Source organism: Labeo rohita, chromosome 24 (assembly GCF_022985175.1).
Source record: "Labeo rohita strain BAU-BD-2019 chromosome 24, IGBB_LRoh.1.0, whole genome shotgun sequence".
Lineage (NCBI taxonomy): Eukaryota > Metazoa > Chordata > Actinopteri > Cypriniformes > Cyprinidae > Labeo > Labeo rohita.
The window spans coordinates 12,757,403-12,782,957 of NC_066892.1; positions in this window are offsets into that span (position 1 = coordinate 12,757,403).

Genomic DNA, 25,555 nt, shown 5'->3' on the forward strand with positions numbered 1-25,555 from the left:
GTACACGCAACAATGTTATTATAATGCTCAGTCCAGCAGACAGCATTAACTTTGATGTCATACACAGATTTGTCTGCGCTTTAAGTTGAGCACATTTTGTTTGGGGTGTTCGGTGAGTTCCATTACAAAATATATACGTCATACCACCCAAACAATCAGGTTGTGAAAGTATCACTATGCCTTTAGGTTCAGTATCTTTAGGTTTGCTCTTAAAAATGCCAATGTGAACGCTAAGCGAATCAGGACCAAATGTATTGTTTTCTTTTTTTGGTCTGGATCAAACAAACCAAGAGAACAGAACTACAAGTGTGAACACACCTTCAGTTCAAGAATACATTCCGATACTAATGGATTCATTAATTATGTTTTTTAGTTAATTTAACATAAACAGACAATGCTCTCTTAACTTTTTAAGGCTGGACTTCCATTATTATTGCCACCTCTGTGAAAAAGATGATTGGTTCTTTCATCCATATGCACTGTATTTAGCATTACAATTTTTTTTTTTCCATTAGTATATATTGAAACAGTCCATGTCCCTCCTTATTATGGCTCTGATTTTACTGGGATTTTAAATGTCTTAATGCCAAAGCAAAGCATGCAGATTAAAACTGCCACTAATAAAATACACTTTCATCCAAAAGTTTTTTTTTTTTTTTTTTTTGAAAGAAAATAATACTTTTATTTAGCAAGGATGCATTGAACTGATCAAAAGTGACAGCTAAGGCATTTAAAGTATAATGTGACAAAATATATTTCTTCTTCAAATAAATGCTGTTCTTTTGAACTTTCCGTCTATTAAAAAATCTTGGGGGGAAAATGCATTGGAGTTTCCACACAAATATTAAGCAGCACAACTGTTTCCAACATTAATTATAATAATAAATCTGAAGCACCAAGACATCTGAAGGATCATGTGACACTGAAGCCTGAATGGCTGCTTAAAATTCGGCTTTGCTATTACAGGATATATTTAAAATTACATTTTAAAATTGAGGGATCATGTGACACTGAAGGCTGAATGGCTTCTTAAAATTCGGCTGTGCTGTTACAGGATATATTTAAAATTACATTTTAAAATTACATTTTAAATATATATATAAAAGTAATAATTATAAGTTATAAGCATTTCTGATCAAAAAAATTGTGCCGTATAAGTATAAGAAACTTCTTTCAAAAATCTTACCAGCCCCAAACTTTTATATATACATATTTGCATCAGTATTTGTCTTTATTGGACAGGACAGTTTAAAGAGAGACAGGAAGCAGTCGAGCGGAGAGGCGAGTGGGGAACAGTATCAGGATTCAGGAAAGGACCTCGGGCCAGAACCTAAACTTAGGAGTGCCAAGGCTTTGGCTCAGACAATATGGACAATATGTGAGTATTTAAGCATGTCACAAGCTCCATTTGAAGTATGAAACCATACAGATCCACTTTATAATGCCTCCCCTCAACCTTGGCTGTATAGTGAGTGTTACATTTGAAGCCATTGGGTGTCAGTGGGTGTTCATTGTTCAGTCATTAGCATATATAGTATAAAAATCAACTCCAGTGTAATCTCTTCAAGTGAATGACAAAATGAAGGTGTCACATGAGGTCAGAAGCTCCCAATGGCAAGCTGATGTGTGTGGTGTCAGAATTTGACAACAGTGAGGGAGCTTGTGTGCGTACGCGGTGAATCAAGCTGATCCGTAATGGAGGATGACATATCTAAGCAAAATGCTAAAATACCATCTGACAGGCTCACAATAACAGCAGCATCATTCAGCCACACTGAATCTGGAATGTATTTAAAACGGCACCAAAAGCTTAATGTACAGGCCATTTGACCTCAGTAATATCATTTTTTTGATTATGATTGCTAAAACGGACTGTTTATAGCACCGCTAAGAAGCGTATACTGCACTACGTTCAGATGTTTATCTCAAAGATTGCTTTAAGTCACGGTTTGTGATTTATATTCATATACTGTATACATTACCATTCAAGAGTTTGGGGTCTGTAAGGATTTTTTGTTTGTTTGTTTCATGTTTTTGAAAGTCTCTTTTGCTCACCAAGGCTGCCTTTATTTGATCAAAAACACTGTAAAATGGTAATATTGTGAAATATTAGTAAAATTTCTTACATGTAAATTATTGTTAATTTATTTTTATGATGGCGAAGCTTTCCTCAGCTATTACTCATCTTCATTGTCACATGATCCTTCTGAAATCATTCTTTAATGTTGTTTTGATGTTCAAAAACATTTTTTAACCATGATAATGGATGCTGCTTAATATTTTCGTATGAAACTTTTTCCCCAAGATTCTGAAATCTAAATAAATAAATATCAGTCACTTTTGATCATTTTAATGCAGTTTTGCTGAATAAAAGATATTACTGATCCCCAGTAGGCCCCTTTAAGACTGCAGTTTCTTAAGCAACATACAGTTGAGGTCATAAGTTTACATACACCTTGCAGAATCTGCGAAATGTTAATTATTTTATCAAAATAAGAGGGATCATACAAAACGCATGTTATGGGGTGAAAACTTTTTGAATTTGAAGATCAGAATAAATTTAACTTATTTTGTCTTCTGGGAAATATGCAGGTATCTTCTGTAGTGTCTGAAGGGCAGTACTAAATTAAAAATAAATAAATAAATAAATAAATAATATTTAGGCAAAATAAGAAAAATGTACACATCTTCATTCCATTCAAAAGTTTTCACCCCCCGGCTCAAAATCATACAGTCATTATTGGAAAGTGTTCAAATACACAAAAATGCTGAAAAACCAAAGGATTTGTAGGACCTGAAGGATTTTTCTGAAGACAAACAAGGGACTCATGAACAACTATTACTAACAAAAAAAAAAAAAAAAAAAAAAAAAAAAAAAAAAAAAACAGCTGTGGATCATTCAGGTGACAACACAATATTAAGAATCAAGCATATGTAAACTTTTGAATGGGATCTTTTTTTTTATAAATTCAGCTATTATTTTCTCTTGTGGACTGTGTGTGAACATCTTTTATGTGAAATATCCTATTCAGGTTAGTACTAAATAAAAAAAATAACTTGCATTTCGTATGATCCTTCTTATTTTGGTAAAATACTGTAGGCTATATGATTTCTAAACCAATAATATATATATTTTGATTTAGTTTTTTTTTTTTTTGAGTAAATTCAGAAGATTTTTATTTTTTCATATATTTGAACCACAAGAGTAATGTAATGTAAGTAATTAGCTATTTAATTTTTTCTATCTGATTTATTAATTGATTGTCCTTTCAGTAAATTTAGACTTAAATTTCAGTAAAACTGTGCATTGCCTTCAGATCCAAGAACATTTCTATTTTCACCTTTCTGTCAGTGTTTTTCTCACACCTTCCCTACAAGTCTATTATGAAGATCAGCACAAAGAGATGAAACTGTCCAAATTAGGCCAGTAAATTCACCAAAGTTGTGCTGGCAAAGTGCCATGTATTTACAAATGCAATTACAGCCTCTGGCATCCCACTCCATTAAATGACAAGCAGCGCAATCCAGACTGACAGTGTGTAGAATTAAAATCAAACATGTATCTTTAAAAGTTTGCACCAATAAAGGCGTCTCCTGCTCCGGCAATAAAAAATTCACACCTATTAACGCAATATCTGCGCATACTCTCCCGCTCTATCATTGTAATGCGGCTGGGGACGTTCAAATGGATTTATAAGACAGGAGAGAGACAGCGAGAGAGAGAGTTCTCTAGGGAAGATGAACCACAGCCCTGTGAGTTTGCCAGTAACAGTGGCCCTGTCATGGGTTTGTGAATTTCACAGTTTAGTGCTAATAGGCAGATTATGAAAAGAAACTAACCATGTCCACAAATCCCTTTACTTTTCTGCACTCCGTACTGCCAGTTTAAGCAAAAAACTGTATATTAATTCATGTTTGTCGTCAGAGCAAGTCCTTTAACCTATCCGTGATCTCTATACGTATGCATTATTTATACATGGCCTCATTATGCATGCATTACTTTAAGTAAATGTACTTTAGCATTAAGCAAATGAATTCGCTGTTTGGTTGCATCGCCGTTTAAGACCATATCTGGGATAATCTTGCTCTCCCTTGCTTCCTAGGCGAGAAAACAGTCCGATAACCATCTCATCTCCTCGATCTCTCTATCAGATGCTCACAGGAGATGATAGCTAACACTCAGGCCCTCTGCGCTCGGTCTAACCGAATATCAAACAGATTTTCCCCGGTGTGCGTACAGAAGCTCCCACCTTTTAGGAAGGCTAAGTTCATCTATGTAGGCTATTAGAGCGGACCGCAGTCAAATTGACTGTGACCCCCCCTCAGCACATGTTGTAGTGGCGACTAGAGCATTCAGGTGAAAAAATAAATGAGTTCATTTAGACAGCTCCATCAAAACAAGACCGAGATGACAGGGCCTAACTGAGAACTCCATCTGGAGCGGACAGAAGTTATCTGAGGGCCAATCAGGTCCCTCATCCATTTCCATTTCATCAAGCCAACCTACTTCTCTATCTTCTCCCTCCATTTCCAGCCTGTTTTTGATAATGTATGCTTCCTGCATGTTTAAGGTTCATGATAGCAGCCTTATAGACATCTCCATATGAATGTACGCGGGTGGGGCGCGAAGAAGAGCGAATGATAAGAATTTAGTGGACCCTGCAGAAGCCCTCGGTGGTTTTTGCGCCACATATCAAAAAGGGCATTAGATTCTGGCATGCTTGAGAAGTTTGGCTTGGCGGGGTTCCAGGCCGTAATAGCCGGGGATATGTAGGTTCTGAATAAGGTGCACTTGTGCCGCCAGTCGAATGGGGGAATAGCGGTTTGCGCTGGCAGGGCGCCTGACCACAGACGCTGCAATTGTCCCCCCCTCGTCTTCCCCCTCCCCCTCGTCTTTCACATGGGCCGCGTTAAGCGCAAACGCAAGCGTGCCAGGAAAGATCGTTAGCTATTTAGATGGGCAAAGTCTTGAAGGAAAGATAAGTGCCAGAAGAAGGGAGGGGGGCTATGAAAAGTTTGAAGCCTCAGGCTTCTATGACTTTTAACATCATTTTCTAATATTTCGCCATCCTATCTTCCTTTTTTCTTCTCCAAAGCCAGTGCAACTGTCAGATTTCCAAAGGATGCGCCCAGTGTTTCTGCTAATTTTAATTGGCTCAGTAGGAATCGTTTTCCATTGGGGATTACTGCAAGCTGTTCTAATATAAGCTAGGGTGGTGCTTTTGTTCATGCCGGATGTGTGTGCGCATCACCGCAGGTCAGCTTTCAACACCTAAAGTGGGACAGGTAGAGTTGGCGGGGCAGGGGCTAAAGCGTATCCTCATCGTCCGTCCGCCTGTAAGACTTAATTACGGCACTTTATGAAATAGTAATTATGATAATGGCAACACATGGATGTAATATTGAATTTTTAATAAAGAACATCACTTTTTTTCTCGGAATAACTCTTAGATGTAGCATTTGCTTAACACTTAGCGCTTGAAATGCCTCTCTGGTTGTGTAGCAACGGAATAATTCATTAAAACAAATTCCACATTATTACAAAGGCCTCAAATGAAATGTGACCAATACTAAAAGATGTAATGCACTGGTATAAAATATGCATGAAATTATGTAAATTATGGAAGTGGGGTGGAAAAAGACTTGCAGCTATACTTTGGGGTTTCCAACAGATCACCCGGGATTTGTACAACTGGTTACTTTTGCTCTCGAAAATAGAGTGGAACCATCACATTGTCATTGTACAGACGGCACAAGTGCGTTCTTCAGTCAAAATACTCACGCCAAGTAATTTCCTGTTTGTTTTTATCATTTTTCTAGCAAGAGCACACCATTGGGTGGGGGTTGAATCCATAATGTTCTCAGACGGCTTCCTTGCTACACTTTAGGAATAATAGGAACTGGAATTATTTCATTTTTAGTAGGGCTGGCAAACGATTAATCGTGATTAATCGCAATTAATTGCGATTAATCGCATACAAAATAAAAGTTTGCCTAATATATGTGTGTGTACTGTGTGTAATTATTATGCATATATAAATACAAGCACAATCATGTATATATTTAGGAAATATTTACAAGTATATATATTTATTATATTTTTTATAACATTTATATTATATATAAATAAAAATATTTTGTACATAACATATTTCTCTTAAATATATACATCAATTTGTTTGTATTTATATATACACATAATAATTACACACAGTACACACACATATATTAGGCAAACTTTTATTTTGTATGCGATTAATCGCGATTAATTTGCCAGCCCTAATTTTTAGGTAACTGAGTCTTTAAACCTGAAAAATCATTGGGTGGGGGTTTAATCCATAATGTTCTCAGACAGCTTCCTTGCTACCCTTTAGGAATCAATAGGAACTAAAATTATTTCATGTTTAGGTAACTGAGTCTTTAAACCTGAAAACTTTCAACTAAATTTGAGTACTTGGGATCACGTGCCATTGGCAGAAAATGGCCTATTGGAATAAAATTGCTTTTAAAACCTGTAAAAATGGCTGCAGTCAAAGCCCAGAGGAAGAGAACAGCAGGGACAAGAAGAGATTAATCGAAAAATGGTTACAACTGGTTACTTTTGCTCTCGAAAATAGAGTGGAACCGTCGCATTGTCGTTATACAGACGGCGCAAGTGCGTTCTTCAGTCAAAATACTCACGCCAAGTAATTTCCTGTTTGTTTTTATCATTTTTCAAGCAAGAGCACACCATTGGGTGGGGGTTGAATCTATAATGTTCTCAGACGGCTTCCTCGCTGCCCGTCTGTCTCGTGTCATTATCTCGATTTGGACATTTTACTTCATTTTAACAAATGGCCTCCGTCACAGCGCGTTCCGGGTGCTGGGGAAGAGGTGTCCATTTTGGAATTTGATCAAAGAGAGCAGAATTGTGTTTGATAATGTTACACCCTCTGGATTTTTTTAGTTCACCGAGAGGTGTTGTTCGTTTTCAGTGTGGATGTTTAGTATCTGCATTTGGTTGAACTGTCAGTTTAGTCTTTAAATTCAGTGTGTGATTAATTATAGATAAAGCCCATTTTTTGCCTCTTATGCTGCAAAAATGTGATTCAAATGTGAATATGATTCGATTAATTAATTTGCATATCATGCAATTGTTTAATTTTTAATTGATTGATAAAAAAGGATCTTCAGTTTATAACTCAGCATCAGTTAAACAGGCTTAGGTGTGCTGAGGTTCTGACATGAGAGCAGGGGGAGTATATCCTGAATATGCTACAAAATATCCTAATCTGACATTTTTATTGCTGGTTAATGCAAAGGGATTTGCATGTTGGGATGTATTATCTTACTGTAACAATGGAGCGTTCATGTCAAAACCCAAACGTGAAGTACACGTTTCTCAGCTGTCATTGTCTGTCATCTCTTTCTCTCTCTCATCTGCTGCCCTCTATTGGCATATAAATAGAGGGAGAAACTCCAGCACAAAGAGCTCTGCTTAAATCCAGTGCATATGGCCAGCATTTTTTGCATTTGTATTAAACACATTCCATATCTCAGATTAAACGCATTTCATTTTCTTTATTACCCTCCAGATTGATTTGGTCATAAGAAATGGTAAACATTCAACATCCTGATAAAAAGCGCATTACTGTAAATAGATTAAATATGAGAAATGTTGTTTGTTCACCAGAGTGTCTTGATAAAAGGTATGACAGCTCTCATATTATTGCATGTGCAGAAGGATAATAGTCACCATTAAAATCATTCTCAATCACAGCCTCAACCTCTCTCTCTATAATAGTTCACTGTTCCTGTTCAAATCCACATTGTTTATTCATGAAACAAAATATGTTATTACATTTAGTGTTTTACAGATGTAAATCATCTGTGATCATTTACATCAAGACCGAACAGCCGCTGTCTGAAACTGTGACGCGTGTTAAATGTGTTGCATTGTGGGAATGAAAGTGGATCATGAGTGTTTGTAATTATATCCCATTTTGCTTCAGACTATGAGTTGAAATGATCATTACAGCTCTGGTGATTTAAGCCTCGTGGATGTGTTTATCTCAGCTTGAATATTAATTAAATACATTATTTCCTGGTACTTTTTTATCGCTAATGGCATGAGAAGACACTAGGAATCTGGTGAACATGCAGAGCTGTTAATTTGTATTTTAAAAACTGTAATATTTCAATTATGCATTCTTTATCAGAATATGACTTTGCTGAATTGAATCCTTAATGTGGAAACATCCTAAATTACATTCAATTAAACAGGATTGTGTGTATTAGATAAACCACATGTGGCGCAAAAACCCTTTAGGAATCAACTGGAATTATTTCATTTTTAGGTAACCCAAGTAAATTTGAGTGCTTGGGATCACGTGCCGTTGGCAGAAAGTGGCCTATTGGAATAAAATAGATATTAAAACCTGTAAAATGGCTGCAGTCAAAACCCATAGGAAGGGAACAGCGGGGACAGGAAGAGATTGATCAAAAAATAGGAAGAGAATGCAAGAAATGATTACGGCGTGATAAGAATTATGCCAATAGCAGCAAAACCTGGGCGAGTGAACAGGATACAGTTTGTTTTTATTGGCCGGTTGCTTTGAAAACGCTACATAAACAGGGCAAGTGCATCGACCACCATTTGAAATAAAGACTAACGTGCGCTTGTGAACCGAGATGGATCAGCTTTTAACTTACATTAATGTCAGTGGCTGTTTGATTACACGTTGCGGACAGGTAAATAGACCCACGACTAGAGGTTGAATAGCAAAAGCTCTTAAAGGTGAAAATGGCTGCTTTAAATAGCATTCGTTCTTTTGATTATACAACGCAAATATTCTCAAATTTGAAAACCGGAATGAAAATATCCCAAGCCCTGTCAGAATTCTCGCGGTCGGCGTAATTATCAAGCCGAATGTGCTCGTGGACTAGCCTATAATCAGCTGTTTTAGATGGATTTTTCTGCCTCTGTCATCTGTCCTGGAAAATTACAGTACAGCTGACTGCCGTATATTGAGGAATTGTGTCATATACTGGCAATTTCCTGCCCATGTCAGACATTCTTTACTTTAATATGACTGCCATTGCTCTTAATAAAACGCTCTCCTCCATATACATTGGCTGCCATGTCCCAGAGTACGGCGTGCTCTGCTCAATACCCTCTTTAAATATTTACCTCTGCTGAATGACAATGGGAGTCGAGGAAAATAAGCTCCAAATTGTGAGTCCCTCACTGGTGCTTATAGTCTTAAGCAGCCGCGTGGAGAGCTTAGAGACACTGCGCAGCAGAAAATGGAATTTCCTATCAGTTGATCAAAATGCAGCCGCAGCCGCCGCGTGTCTATAATTCACCGGCCTGCACCGCAGGATTGTTTAAGGAATCCTAAATTAAGAGAGAGATTGAGATGCTGTCGGGCAAGCAGTTCCCCCATCAAAAATCAGCCCTGAATGTCCATCAGAACACAGGGTGGAAGGACGGTGGGCGAAACGCTGCCGTGGTGGGTCAATTCTAAGCATGTCGCCTTTAACGCGCCAGCCCTCGATAACGAAAGACAAATCAACACGCCTGAGAAATACATACCTCTCTGTAAGAAGCGTGTGGAACAGCTAAACAAAAATTAGAGCCCCAGCGCCAGTAACAGGTAACAACTGAAATAAATCAAACACATTTCCTCGCTCGTTTAGATCAATTGTTACTGCAGTCATCACGCTTAATGTTTCCCAGTAGATCATTTAAATGAGCTTTGGCGTTTAGGGCTTCTGCTGAATTCTAATCTACTATTCATTTGTCCTCAGGTTGGAAACACAAACTGCTTTACGGTGCTGCTTGTCTAACGGCCGCCGATTGCACTTAAAAACTTTGATTTACTTATGTCTGCTGCAATTAGTAGCGTATTAAAGGAAATCAACTGTCAGCTCACGTTTTAGAGATTTCTAGATACATTATTTGGACGTCCTTCAAGGTGCTTTTGCACAAGAAATGCTACCAAGTACAATTGCGTTGGAAACAGAAGCATTTGTTCTGTTGGTTTATGTTGGTCTACCATAGGGAATTTTTAAAGGTATTTAGTGATAGGCTACCCTGGTGAAAAAAACAGCATATGCTGGTAGGCATGTTTTGATGCTGGGATGCTGGTTAGGTATATTTTGGTGCTGGTTTATATGCTGGTCCTTAGCTGGTTTATGCTGGTCCTTTGCTGGTTGATGTTGGTCCTTGACCAGCAACATGACCAGCATAAACCAGCAAAGGACCAGCAAAAACCAGCAAAGGACCAGCATAAACCAGCTAAGAACCAGCTTAAACCAGCATCAAAACATACCTACCAGCATATGCTGGGTTTTTCATCAGGGTAGGTGGATTGTTCAATTGATATTTTACCATTTTGAGACTTTATTCGGATGTGTTTGATTAAATACTAATTAACAAAATTGCAGAATGTAGTTTTTTTTTTTTTTTTTTTGAAAGAAGTCATCAAAGCTGCATTTATTTAATCAAAAATACACAAGTTTTTGAACAGTACGAAATGTAATGTTCTTTAAAGAATTCTCTGCTGCTCACCAAGCCTGCATTTATTTGATCCAAAATACAGTAAAAGCAGTAATATTGTGAAATATATTTACTATTTAAATATAACTGTTTTCTATTTGAATATATTTTAAAATCACAGATTTGAAATAGTAAAAATATTTCATTTTGCTGTTTTTGCTGAAGTTTGGATTAAATAAATGCAGGCTTGGCTAGCAAAAAAATACCTTTTTAAAAAACATAAATTATATATTGATGTCCATAAACTTTTGACTGCTAGTGTACATAGTTAAGTACTATTTTTATACAATATACAATGCAATTGTGAAATATTTTTACAATTTAAAATGTAGATTATTATTTTTTTTGCTATGTTTTTAAAAGAAGTTACCAAAGCTTTACTTTTTTGATCAAAAATATAAACCGTAAAACTGTAATGTGAAATATTTGTATAATTTAAAATTAATGTTCAAATGTAATTTTATCTTGTGATGGCAAAGCTGAATTTGTAGTCATTGCTCCAGTGTCACATGATCCTTCAGAAATCATTCAAATAACACTGAAAATAAATAAATAAATAATATATATATATATATATATATATATATATATATATATATATATATATATATATGTAATACATTTTTATAAACTCACACATGTATACAACGAAATGGAAACTTATATTTTCATAATATATTTAATATTATATGGAAAATTAATTTTCCAGTAACTTTTCATTTTAAATTAGGGCTGTACAACTATTAATTGCGATTAATCATATACAATAAAAGTTTGAGTTTGCCTAATATATGTGTGTGTGTACTGTGTGTAATTATTATGTATGTATAAATACACACAAATAAATATGTATATTTAGAAGAAATATGTTATAATACAAATTCTAGAAAAATTACAATAAATACATATACGTAAATATTTCTTAAATCTATACATGAATGTGTTTGTATTGACATATACATAACAATTACTCAAAGTACACACACATTTATTAGGCAAATTCAAACTTTTATTTTGCATGCGATTAATCACGATAAATCGCTTGACAGTCTTATTTTAAATATTTTAAGAGTTAAAATATTGTAATATTTTACGGTGTTTAATTGTTCATTTATACACCTACATAGTGTTTTTCCCAACGATATCAATCATCAGCACCCTTTGATATCAGATATCATTATATCAGTCATTGAAACGCTATATTGGTTGACCACTGGACTTAAACTCCGTTATGCATAAAAAGATCATAAAAAGCATCAAATGCCAGTTTTATCAATGCTGAAGCTCTTACCACCTTCATATAAATCAGTTGTTGATCTGTCCTCTGGACTTTTGTTATGTGGGCATTTCCCAGCAACACCCTTTTCTGATTTCCCCAGATATGCAAGAGTGACTGACAAAGCAGCCTGATCCGGTCTTATTTTACAAGTTTAGCATATTTACCGAGCTGTTTGAGAAGCTGAGCTATTTTCAGCCAGGATAATGGATGCTGCTATGCTGTGCAGAGTTTTAATGACTTTCCTACACATTAAAATAATCTGTCATTTCAATTAAAGCTCTGTCAGCTGCGTGATGCCTCCCCGCACCTCCCATACAGTGTCAGCACACTCCTTTCCTCCTCCGGTGGGAGTTCACTCAAAGCCCCCCCAAAAAACAAAGCGGAGTTTCAAGGGAAATTGTTTGACAGCAGCTTAAAAGCGAGTCAGGAATAACTTATCAGGTGAGGGCACGCGCTCACTTTAAAGGGTCATTTCATTAAGATTACATTCCCTTCACTCAAAACACAGAGAGAGTACGCAAACCTAAGGAGAGGAGAAGTTTTATGGATCACTGAACTTTTTTGCTCTTACATGTAGAGTTTTTCCTCAACAGATACACCGACGAGGCCTCTTTGAAAAGCAGCGAGTACTTAATCAAGGATCCAGCTTGTTTTCCTTTAGATAAACACATACATGCAACATCAGTGTTTGACCTGCCTATGATCAGATCTTCTCAGGGGCCTCTCTTAAATGGAAAGATGGTTGTATAGATTATAAAAAAATGAGTATGAGGGGTTTTGCAGGACTAGTCGCTTCATAACTGAGTTACAGTTTTGTTTACTGAAGAGCCCTTGACCTACTTTCAGTTCATCATTTATTCAATCTAATTTAATTCGCTTCATAGCCATGTTCTTAAAGAAAACAACAGAGCTTGACCTGAAGACGGTCTCTAAAAGCATCTAATGTTCAATGTTATGATTGCTAATTAGGAACTGACTATTAAAACTGCACTCTGCTCTGTTTTTTGTTGTTTTTAGTGTATCGGTGACTTCATGAGATGTAAGCCCTCTTAAGACTGAATTTGTGTCCTTCAAATGAGACCCAGCTGAAATCTGTTTCACATTAGCTGCTCCAGGACTGATATCTGTGAGTACACCTGAAACTATTTTTTATATTCATGAAGTCCTCTTTTCATATACTGACAGAAAAATGTGTAAAAATTGTACCTTTAGGGGTACAACATCTTGTCAGTGGGGCAGTACCCTTGAAGGGACAACTTTGTACCTTATCTACCACTAAAAGGTGCATATTAGTATCATAGAGTAGTAATATGTATTTTTAAGGTACTGCTAAGATTCTTTAGGGGGAAAGTATGCTACAAAGATGTGCTTTTTAATGGGAAGCTGTGCCTAAAGGTTTTTGTAAAGGTGTAAAGGTATAAAGGTAAAAGTATAATGTCAGTGTATAATGTATTATTTGGGATATTTCATTTTCTATTTATTTTTTAATTGTTTATTTTGATAAACACATGTTGCAAAAATATATACAGTTAAAGTCAAAAGTTTACATACACCTTGCAGAATCTGCAAAATGTTAATTATTTTACCAAAATAAGAGGGATCATACAGAATGCGTGTTATTTTTTATTTAGTACTGACCTGAATGAGATATTTCACATAAAAGACATTTACATATAGTCCACAACAGAAAATAATAGTTGAATTTATAAAAATGACCCCGTTCAAAAGTTTACATACGCTTGATTCTTAATACTGTGTTGTTACCTGAATGATCCACAGCTGTTTGTTTGTTTGTGTGTTTAGTGATAGTTGTTCATGAGTCCCTTGTTTGTCCTGAATAGTTAAACTGCCCACTGTTCTTTAAAAAATCCTTTAGGTCCAACAAATTGTGTGGTGTTTCAGCATTTTTGTGTATTTGAACCCTTTCCAACAATGACTGTATGATTTTGAGATCCATCTTTTCACACCGAGAACAACTGAGGGACTCGTATGCGACTATTAGAGGAGGTTCAAACGTTCACTGATGCTTCAGAAGGAAACACAATGCATTAAAAGCCAGGGGGTGAAAACTTTTACAATTTGAAGACCAGGGTAAATTTCACTTATTTTGTTTTTTTGGGAAATATGTAAGTATCTTTTGTAGCTTCTGAAGGGCATTACTAAATTTAAAGAAAATGCAATATTTAGGCAAATTAAGAAAAATGTACACATCTTCATTTTGTTCAAAAGTTTTCACCCCCCAGCGTTTTTCCTTCTGAAGCATCAGTGAGTGTTTGAACCTTCTGTAATAGTTGCATATGAGTACCACAGTTGTCCTCATTGTGAAAAGATGGATCTCAAAATCATACAGTCATTGTTGGAAAGGGTTTAAATACACAAAAATGCTAAAAAACTGAATTTGTGGGACCTGAAGGATTTTTCTAAAGAACAGTGGTCAGTTTAACTGTTCAGGACAAACAAGGGAACAACTAACACTAAACAAAACAACAAAATACACAGCTGTGGATCATTCAGGTAACAACACAGTAAGAATCGAGTGTATGTTAACCTTTGAATAAGGGTCATATTTATAAATTCAACTATTATTTTCTCTTGTTGACTACATGTAAATGTCTTTTATGCGAAATGTCTTATTCAGGTCAGTACTAAATGAAAAATAACATGCATAATTAATTGTAAACTTTTGACTTCAACTGTGTATTTATTTTTTGTCATGTATTAACAGAGATTTATGCAATGCATATATGGGGCACAGCTAAATACTGATTATTTTATGTTTAATTTAAAATAATTATGAGTTCCTATCACAGTGCATAAGATATTCATTCTAGTAAAAATGTGCAAAACGTGATTTATTAATCATTTAGCCTCTAATGCTTTAAAAACACAGTTTACTGTATAGTTACGTTCCTGGAACTAGACAGCCACACAGGCTTTTTTCCCCCCTCAACATATTTATTGTTCTCATTAAATCTGCAATATATATACTGAGTCTTTTGCTGTCTAGCCTAAAAGTGTTACCTTTTACTGGTGGGCATATAGAAAGCATATATAATTAAATGGAACATTCTAGTTTCTTCACTAAAATAGCGAATAAATGAGGAAGCAGAGATATTTAAAACGCTCCTGTGTGTTTATTACTACATTCACACTGTTTCTGTAATATAGAAAGCAGTGATATAAAGAGGATTAGAGCAGCCTATATATCAATAAGACACTTTGGCTGGAATAATTGCATTAGTATTTACTTTTCTCCACTTCATCTCAGCCCTCGCCTCCAGCCATATATCACTGCCTGAGAGAGAGAGAAAGAGAAAGAGAGAGAGAGGAAGAGGAAGACAGAAAATTCCATTCAGTCAACACAATCCAGCAGGGAGGATTGATAGCAAGATAGAAGAGTAAAGAATGAGAGAGAACTCGGAATTTCTTTGGTTTGTGAGCATTCGGTTTGTCAGTGTGTGCGGTTACAGTGTTGTACAGAGTGAACGGTTCTGTGAGACGCTTTAAATAATCCAAGCAATATGAAAATCCTAATGGCACTTTGATGCATTGGGTTGGGTTTTTTGCATTAGAGAAACAGGTGATATGTTTGTATTATTTGTCAACAGTAGAGGGAAAAAAATGAGCAAAATGCTGACATTTTCATTACGACTGTGCTTAAATCGCATTCATGGTCGTTGGTGGGAGGATATCACAGGGTCTATGAATTTAAAGTGCTCCCATTTTTATCGAAGCATGTTGCTCCCTTTTCTTCTTTGCCTGTGTAACCTATTGTGAAAAACTAAGTGTAAGCCGATCAGAACAGTTTTTTATCAAAACCAACCCATCTACACTTCTTTTACTCATGTTTGGATGGCAGCTTGCTAGAAATAGCAATACTTGTTTTAAAAACAGCTGGGCTAGTCTAAAATCTAGACAAAATGCTATTTTTGCTATTTTTATACTGTACCTCAAGTTCATCTTTATACCCAAGCAAACAGAGGTAATAGTCCACATGCTCGCCCAAATTGTTGAATTAGGCTCTTAAATTAAGCATTTTTAATTTGAATTTAAAAAGTTTGATTTATTTAACGAATTGACATGTTTAGATAAAACCTGCTAAAAAGTGATTCACTGATTCATCCAGTACCTGTGCAGAATAAAATTAACATCATTACATTCATTCCCCCAAATTGTTGATTTTCTTTTTAAATGAAATTAAAGTGAAATTATGAAACTGTTTTTAGTTTCAGTGAATCAGTTCATTTAGGTGGTACCTTTAAACAAACCAGTACAAAAATTAAATGATTTGCTGATTCGTTTAAGTAACTGTGCAAACACTGCCATCATGTTTTATGTATTTTTAGTGATATACAAAATGAAATGATAAATATTACAAAAATTGTTTCAAAATAATACATTTACCAAATGCTCACCCAAATTGTTAAATTGTTGAATCTCTCAAATTAAGCATTTGTAATTGGAATTGAAAAGTTTGTTTCATTTCAGTGAATTGATTTGTCTTTCAAATTAAGCATTTTTAAATCAAATTAAAAACCTGAAACTGAAAATTTGTTTTTAGTGAATCAGTTCATTCAGGTTGATAACAAACCTGTACCAATAAATAAATAAATAAATAAATTGATTTTGTGATTCATTTAAGTAACTGTGAAGACACCACTACTGTATTTTATGTCTTTTTTAGTGATATACAACATAAGACTATGATATTATTACAATTATTTTTCTAAATAATACATTTCCCAAATGCTCACCCAAATTGTTGAATCACTGAATCTCTCAAATTAAGCATTTTTTTATCTAAACTGAAAAGTTTATTTCAGTGAATTGATTTGTTCAAATGGAACCTGTTAAAAAGTGATTCGCTGATTCATCCAATCCCTGTCCAGAATAAAATTAAAATCATTACACTTATTCCCCCCAAATTGTTAATTTTATCATTAAATGAAATTGAAAACCTGAAATTGAAAAACTGTTTTTGGTTTTAGTTAATCAGTTCATTTAGGTGGTTCCTTTAAACAAACCTGTACCAAAAAAAAATTGCTGATTCATTTAGCAATTGTGCATAATAAGTAACTTGATTAATAATTACAATATTATTCAAAATAATACATTTACCACATGCTCATCCAAATTGTTAAAATAGTTGAATCTTTAAAATTAAGCATTTTTATTTAAATGGAAAATTTGATTCATTTAATGATTTGGTTTGTTTAGAAGAAACCTGTTAAAATGATTCACTGATTCATCCAGTCCCTGTGCAGAATAAAATGTAAATAATTACACTTATTCCCCTACATTGTCCATTTTCTCTTTAAATGAAATTGAAAACCTGAAATTGAACAATTGTTTTGAGTGAATCAGTTCATTCAGATGATTCCTTAAAACAGACCTGTACCAAAAAAATAAATGATTCGCTGATTCATTTAAGCAACTGTGCAGACACCATCACTGCATTTTGTCTTTTGTAGTGATATACAATATACTATTACGATAATTATTACAGCAATTTTTCCAAATAATACAATTACGACCTGCACACCCAAATTGTTGACTCTCTCAAATTAAGCATGTTTAAATGAAACTGACAAACTGTTTTCAGTGAATCAGTTGATGGATTCATTTAAAGAACTGATTTGTTTAGATGGTGATTCACTGATTCATCCAGTCCCTGTGCAGAACAAAATTCAAATCTTTACACTCATTCCCCCAAATTGTTCATTGTTCATCTTTCAAATTAAGCCTTTGTAAATGAAATTTAAAAATTATTTATTTTTAAAAAATTTATTATTTTTTTTACCAAATCTTGATTCACCCAATTTGTCAATTTGCTTTGTCAAATTAAGCATTTTAAATCATTTTAGTGAATCAGTTTATTCAGATGGCTCCTTTAAATTGATGTATAAATGATTCACTGTTTCATTTAAGTAACTGTGCAGGCACCACCACTGCATTTTATGTATTTTATATTTAGTGATATACAACAAAATATGATTATTATTACAATAACAACATATTTAGCAAAATACTCCTGTTTGTTGAAGTATTTGATTCCAATTATGATGTTTTCTGGTGGTTAAACTGAGATCAGTTTACACGAAACACTAATGAGATCCTCATTGTTTTGTGTATTTATAGTTGAATACAATACTTTATGTATTTCATTAGTAGCAGATAGCCTAGCTAATTATATTCAAATGGTTGACTGTGGTTGAACTACTTTTTAAATTATGAGCAGCTTGTCAAGTTACAGTTTCAAAGCAGACCCAGCAAGGTCTAATAAATACCTTAAATTGTCAATGTACTGTATAACTCAGTGGGATATTCACGGCCCCTGGTGACGTCTGTGGTTAATCATTTAAATTCTATGTGAAATGATATGGGTATGCAAAAGAAGAGCAACAGAACTCCAGATGTGATTACGCCAGTAATGATTTAAAGTGTCTAAACTTCACCTGCTTTGTTCTATTTATAAAACATCCAGACTTGCGCTTATTATCTCATCGCTTTCTCACCGTTCGCTGTTTCCCTTCCGTCCCGACAGTTTTTTCATGTGTCAGTTTTCTTTCCCTCTGCCGGTTTTCCTCTCTCTGACAGTCAACCTTTACAATGAACGCATTAAGTTTTCAGCAAATTACATTTAGGCGAGCGTTTATGGTGCCAAACACTTCAGCCTTTAATCCGCTTTACTGTAGGCAGATGTATCGCCCTACATTTGCCGCACTTAACATATGTAAATTTGGCAGGTAATACACATCCCGCCTGACATATTATGTTTTTATACCTGTTAAAAACACTCTGAACCTAGGATTTCTCCCACTACAGGATACAGGGCCTGATACTTCAAAGTAAATGCCTGCTAAGCAACATTAACAGGTGTAAACAGTGAGTCTGATGCCGTTAAGCTTCGCACGACGCTTAGGTAAATTCCGCTTCATTTGAAAAGCCTTCAGCTTTTCTTAGTAGAGGCCAGCATTCGCATGCCCCTCTACCCCCTACTCTTCTTTCTCTCCTCTCTCTCTGCTCCTGACCAGAGTTATCACATTTCCTCTGGGAGTGCGGTGTGCATGATTGCAGACCTGCCTTGTCAAAAATCTGCCCAGTGTTTCTATATTTCTTTGTGAGACGTCCTACTGCTGAATAATGCATGAGACCTGCTCTCATTACATTTCTTTCTCTCTCTCGCTCTCTCTCTCTCTTTCTCATCCCGTAGGTTGAGGTAGCAGAAGCGACAGCTCAGGCAGAGATGGTCACCCCTTTCCCAGCAGCCCCTGCTTCTGCTCTCATCAACTCCACTGCCCACTGCTGACAAAATGGGCTTATTTGACTCCTCACCCCGTGGCACAGATGAATAATTCACCTCGCCGCTGCACTGCTGGGGAGGCGCAGGCAGGTTTGCATTTGACAGAGCGTGGACAGTGGATTATGGGATTGCGCAGAGGTGCTCCACTCCCAGCCTGTCCAAGAGAAAGGACTTCAAACTGCAGCTGGGCCCGTCGAAGCCCGGCTTTGGTAGAACGACACAATGCTGCTTGTGCTATAGCAAGGATTGTGTATGGAAAAAAGCAGATCTGAGTACTATATATGTACTCTTTTCGTATCAAGAGGCTTCGCTAGGTGTAATTGCATTGAGAACATAGACAGTCGTGACACAGTGACTGATCTGGTCACACACTTGAAAAATGTAGCTCAGTAAGCAAAACCTGTCTACATAAGCAGTTAATATCAAAGGAGGCACGTTAAATTTCCATTGAACCTCCTTAGTGACTGATTTTGAACACTGTACATAAAATATTTGGCAGTCCACACGGAAGAGTCTAACTTGATTTCAGTTGAGTTTTATGTTAACCTGATGACTGCATGCATAGATTGCAACAATCAGGTTCTGGAAGTAAACTCCATAGGATGAATTGATTTCGAACAATAACTTACTATCAGCTACAAGGTTGTTAATCTATGGTATATGCTATTGTTGAAGCTATCAGACAGCATTTTTCTTTTTTTTATTTCTACAAACACAGCAAAAATAATTTTTTACAGTGTAGGATTTGTTTAGATTTTGAATCAGTTCTTTGAACTTTAAAATCAAAAGGGAAAATATGATTTTATAAGTGAATTAAGCAACTTCATCCGTTATTTATTTTATTATTTTATTTTATTTTAGTTTGTTTTTAATATGTAATCTGTATAGTTTTTTGTAATTCTTTAATTTTTTAAGTTATTTTTGTACATTAAATAAAAATGAGAAAAATAACAAAATTAACAAAAATAAGTTTATTTATTTATCTATTTATTTATTTGGGATTTTATATTAGTTAATGCTTATTTTACTTTTTTTAAATCATCATTTTTATTCATAAGTACCAAGGCCGCTGAAAAACTAGATGCAGTTGAGGTCAAAAGTTTACATACACCTTGCAAAATCTGCAAAATGTTAATTATTTTACCAAAATAAAAAGGATCATACAAAATGAATGATTTTTTTTTATTTAGTACTGACCTGAATAAGATATTTCACATAAAAGACTTTACACATAAACCACAAGAGAAAATAAGTTGAATTAATAAAATAACCCAGTTCAAAAGTTTACCAACACTTGATTTCTAATATCGTGTTGCTACCTGAAATTTTTTTTTTTTTTTTTTTGTTTTTTAGTGATAGTTGTTCATGAGTCCCTTGTTTGTCCTGAACAGTTAATCTGCCTGCTGTTCTTCAGAAAAATCCAACATGCAACTATTACAGAAGGTTCAAACGCTCACTGATGCTCCAGAAGGAAAAACGTTGCACCAGGGGGTGAAAACTTTTGAACAAAATTAACGATTTGTACATTTTTCTTATTTTGCCTAAATATCTTTTTTTTTTTTTCATTTAGTACTCCCTTTCAGAAGCTACAGAAGATACATGTTTCTCAGAAAACAAAATTAAGACAAAGATAAATTTACCCTGATCTTCAAATTCAAAAAGTTTTCACCCCCAGCCTTTAAGGCATTGTGTTTCCTTCTGAAGCATCACTGAGTCTTTGAACCTTCTGTAATGGTTACATATGAGTCCCTCAGTGTGAAAAGATAGATCTCAAAATTGTCGGAAAAGGTTTAAATACACAAAAATGCTGAAAAACCACAGAATTTGTTTGACCTGAAGAATTTTTCTGTTCAGGACAAACAAGAGACTCATGAACAACTATCACTAAATAAACAAACAAACAAAACACAGCTAATTTAAAAATTTGATGATGAATGCTCCAATGTTAAAATGTTTAAATGTAGCATGCGTAAGATGCCTACTTTTTTTTTAGAAAGCACTAAGCCTTATAGCAGTTAGCACACCTACAGTACTGCAAGACATGCAAGATGTATTTCCTCATTGTTTCTTATAATATCTTTTCTTTTGTACTCAAATATGGGCAAAAACTAAGAACAAGCTCAGTAAATCACATTAGTTCTTTTGCCATGCTCACACATGATTCTGTCTGCCTACCAACATTTCACATTATTCACCTACAGGCCGGCGAAGACCTTCTCGTATCCTTTAAGTGAGAGCTGTCCTGGAAAAGTAGAAGCTGTGTCAGGCCAAAAGGACAGGATAAATAAAGTACCACACAATATCACACTTCTCAGGACCACCACAAAGGACTTCAGCTGCCCTTCCTGCCCAAACAAGTCAGGCGCAGTTTCTTTTCTAGATGTGGAAGGACATCGTAAGGAGGTCAGCTTGCCTTTTTTCGTCTTTGCAATAAAGCAGAACCTCTTTTTACACATCCATGTTCTAATTTCCAGCAGCCCATGGCAGGCGAGTTCAGGCCTACCTTATCTGTCTTGTTAAACACAGACAAAGGGATGAATCCTTTCTCCTCTTCTCTGGTGGAGACAATAGCCAAAGTAGATAACCTAGTACTCTGGAATTAATTATCTGGCCTTTTAATTCAGGGTCGTGGTGATTAGCCCACTGTGGAGGCATTAGCATAATATTTTTGCTATCTTCCCTGTGCTGGGTCTCCTGGACCTTGTCTTTTTCCCCCTGTGGAAAACCCCACTCAGCATTTCCTCTGCTACCTGCCAGTCCCTGCCTATGAATGTGATTTGAGGGAAATGAGATTTCCTCTTCATACCAAACGGCCTGATGACAGTTCATTGCAGGGGGATAATTATAAATGGTTTTTATATATCATTGACTGCTGTGATGGCGAGAGCGATATGATGTGTTAATACAGACATTTAGCTCCATTATTCCACATAATAAGGCGGGTGACTACGCCACTGATTACCTCCTCTATCAAGACAGGACTTCACAACATTCGCCAATCAGACACACGCTTTCTGAAGCAACAATGTGTGGAAGGCGAAACCATTATACCAGCTCTGAATTTAAAATGGCACTGAGGGTCACAGACATTCTGTTGCATTTCTGTGTTCTTTGTCCAGTTCTGAATCACTGACCTCCACCACCAAACCGCTGTGAACTCCAGCTTCGCCCAACAACCTCTACTTCTAAACAAATTTGTGTGCCATTCAGAATTGAATTAAGGGAGTCTTTTAAATTCATTTTGATTTGCAACATTAAATTCAGGAAACAAGATGATATAATAACACTAGTCTTTTAAACGTAAATTCAATAAAATGGCTTATCTGGGTATAAGGAAGTAAACTTACTGTAATTTTTACCTAAAATCAAAACAAACTCATAATGCTGTATTGGCTTGATAAAGCCTTGATTAAAAGTTAAAAGCTTAAAGTTTGAAGATATATACTGTTAGACTGATGCACTGTCTAAATATATATACAACTGTTCTTTCTGTTCAAATCTGATTGGCTGAGAGGAGTGCAATATTCTAGTAATAACAGAACTCCATCTCTTTCACTGTTTGTATCACTCCGCTTGCAGCGAATGTCATGGCGGACGCCCAAATCCATCATAATTTAATTAGGGTACTCACACCACCTACAATGTCACCAAGCCTTGTCCCAATCGGCTTGACAGGGGCGCTACAGTGATCAAAAGTATCGCAAAAGAAATCGCTCTTAACTCCAACTTCGTCACAGGCTCCAGTGTCTTATACTGTTGGACTCTATGGTTCACGCCAGACAAAACGCATGCCCCTGTGACCCTGGCGAAATTTTCGGGTATTTTGGATTTTTTTTAATAAACCTACTTTTGCGAACTAGTCCTAGTTTTTCCGTCCGATCACAACAAAACCAGTGCAGAAAGATTCTCTAAAGAGCGAACATCAACAATTATCAAAAAAAAAAAAGTTGAAAAGGGACGCCAAAACGTTCGAAAGGATTAGGGCCAATTTTAGTAAAATGCCTATAACTTCTGAACAGAATGAGATATCTTTGCCAAACTTAGAACACCTATGTAAGAGCTCAATCTGATGTCACAGGGAAAAATATCACAGAGCATGGCCACTTGGTGGCACTATAAGAGGAACAAAAATCATAAAAATTGCTATAACTACGCAACCATTTGTTCTATCAACATGAAAATTGCTGCGCACGGTCATGGACCAAAGTGCCACAATCATCTCAAAAAAACAAGGCCGCCATTGGCCAATGAAGTGTGAGCAACTATTGGTTGCTCGCATCCGGAACGAATCCGAGGGGCGATATCACATTTTTCAAAGGAGTAAACAGTTGTACATCGCACACTTTTTTGCACATACATGTGATATTCATATTATATGATAGAACTCCTCATTCCAAACAACTTTGCCTCTAGAACCACTGCTATCAATCAGATCATTTGTTAAAACTACTTTTGCTGGGAAAAAAACTGCAGTACAATTCTCTGGACTGTCAATAATTATCAAAAAAAGTGTTGAAATTTACCCTTTGGGAAGCTATAACGGGGTCATTTAGAAAAGGGGCCTGTCCAAATATACCCAAAATCCTATAAAGCCTAAAGGAAAACTCAAAACTTCATAAAACCTGGTGAGCACATGTGACAGGTGATTCTAAACAAGCATGCAAGATCGGACCGCAGTTGGTGCTATAACAGTCATAAACCTTAAAAAACATAATATTTCTAAGGTAAATTACCTGGATTTGCCAAAAATGCTTTTTAAATCATTGATTTAGTTGGTAACAGGCTTGCTAAGTAATTTCTTTTTTCATATCTGCTTAAATTGCTTGAACCCCAGTAATTGCTGCTTTCAGCTATATTAAATAATACTGTTTTTGAGTCACAAAATGTAATTTTAGGAGTATTTGTAGACAAGAATGTACTTGTTTAGACTTCAAATATGCGGTTTGTTAATAAAGATAACATCTATTTGAAAATTTGCTTCAAAGTTTTTGGAGACGTTTTTTTAAGACAGCTATCAAATGTATAAAAGAAACTGACATAATAGGATTATAAAAATACTTATAATATTAGTAATTTCAGATTCTAGACCATTTTATATAAGTTTGGTGGTGGTCACTTTTATTTAATGTTAATCCTCAGCTTAAGTTTTTAAAATGCAAAAATTAAAATGTGTAAAAACATTATTTTTATAATGACATGGCTGGAATTTCTAACTTGGTTAAAAAGTTCAGGTTTTGGCTTTGTTTCATACCTGTTGAAGGTAACAACTGAAACATAGTTTGATCAATATCAAGCAGGCATTGTACATAATCGACCTATCATGGCATTTTGGGCTATTTAGAAATCCCAGCCAGGATATGTCCAGAAAAAAAGAGGACCTATGGTCACCCTAGGTTGGTTAGTTAGCTAGCTTGTTAGCTTTTATGGCCCAGGGTGAGTAGAGGTACACTTCATTACCCAGAATGCATTACCCATGCTGAATTTTTTCATTTGCAGTTCAGTAAAACACCTTCTCTTCCCGTAATTCCAATTCAGCTTCTTGTTAGTTGTGGGCAGTTCCATCCAAATTCCAACTCGTTACATTTCTTCAATTAAGAATTTTGCACAAACCCGCTCCTTAACCGATTCCAGGCAGTTCCGACACAAAGACAAACCGCTTCCCACAAAATAGAATGCTAAATCGCCTCCATCCTCTGAGTTTAGCTATATGCACTGAGATCAGATAAAACCAAAAGTGTATGCATACACTGGGGAACGGCACTCACAGACAGAACCCCAGCTACACACCCTCAGGCTTAATACCAGAGAAGAGGTGGAGGCTGTTATCTGCATTACAATATCCTGCTAATCAGCTCTTTTTGAGAGAGGAGAGGACGTCCCCTGAGGATGATCGAGATTTTTGCTACAACTTCATTTTTTAGAAAAAAAAGCAGAAGAAAATATAAGAGCCACCCATGCATTGGAGCATTAATTTCCCATTTTTATTTCGGAACATTTGGAGCCAGTTCCAAATTACTTTCCTGGGGGGGATTATGAAATTAGAGCACCATTTTGAGGGATTAGACTGGTTTTAAACCAGGCTCCTGTTTGAGGCTGAGGATGAGGACGCTTTACTATGCTATGCAGGAGTTCCCAAAAAAACAGAACAAAAGCTGTTTTAAACATTACTTGAAATAAAAAACAGCTTAATACATGAGTTCATTTATACCGCTTACGAACCAAAAGCGATAAACTGACGTTTAAGACTCATACCATAAAAAAGCAAAAGAACCCGTACTTTTGAATGTAATGCAGATACGATATATGCCAAATGCCAAAGTTGTTTTATCCTAAATTATGCATAGTCTCTTAATCACTTGCTTTAACCTGAATATGCTTGTGAATCAACAAAATTGCAGCATGTTAACAGATGGAGCCATTTCTGTCCTTAGTT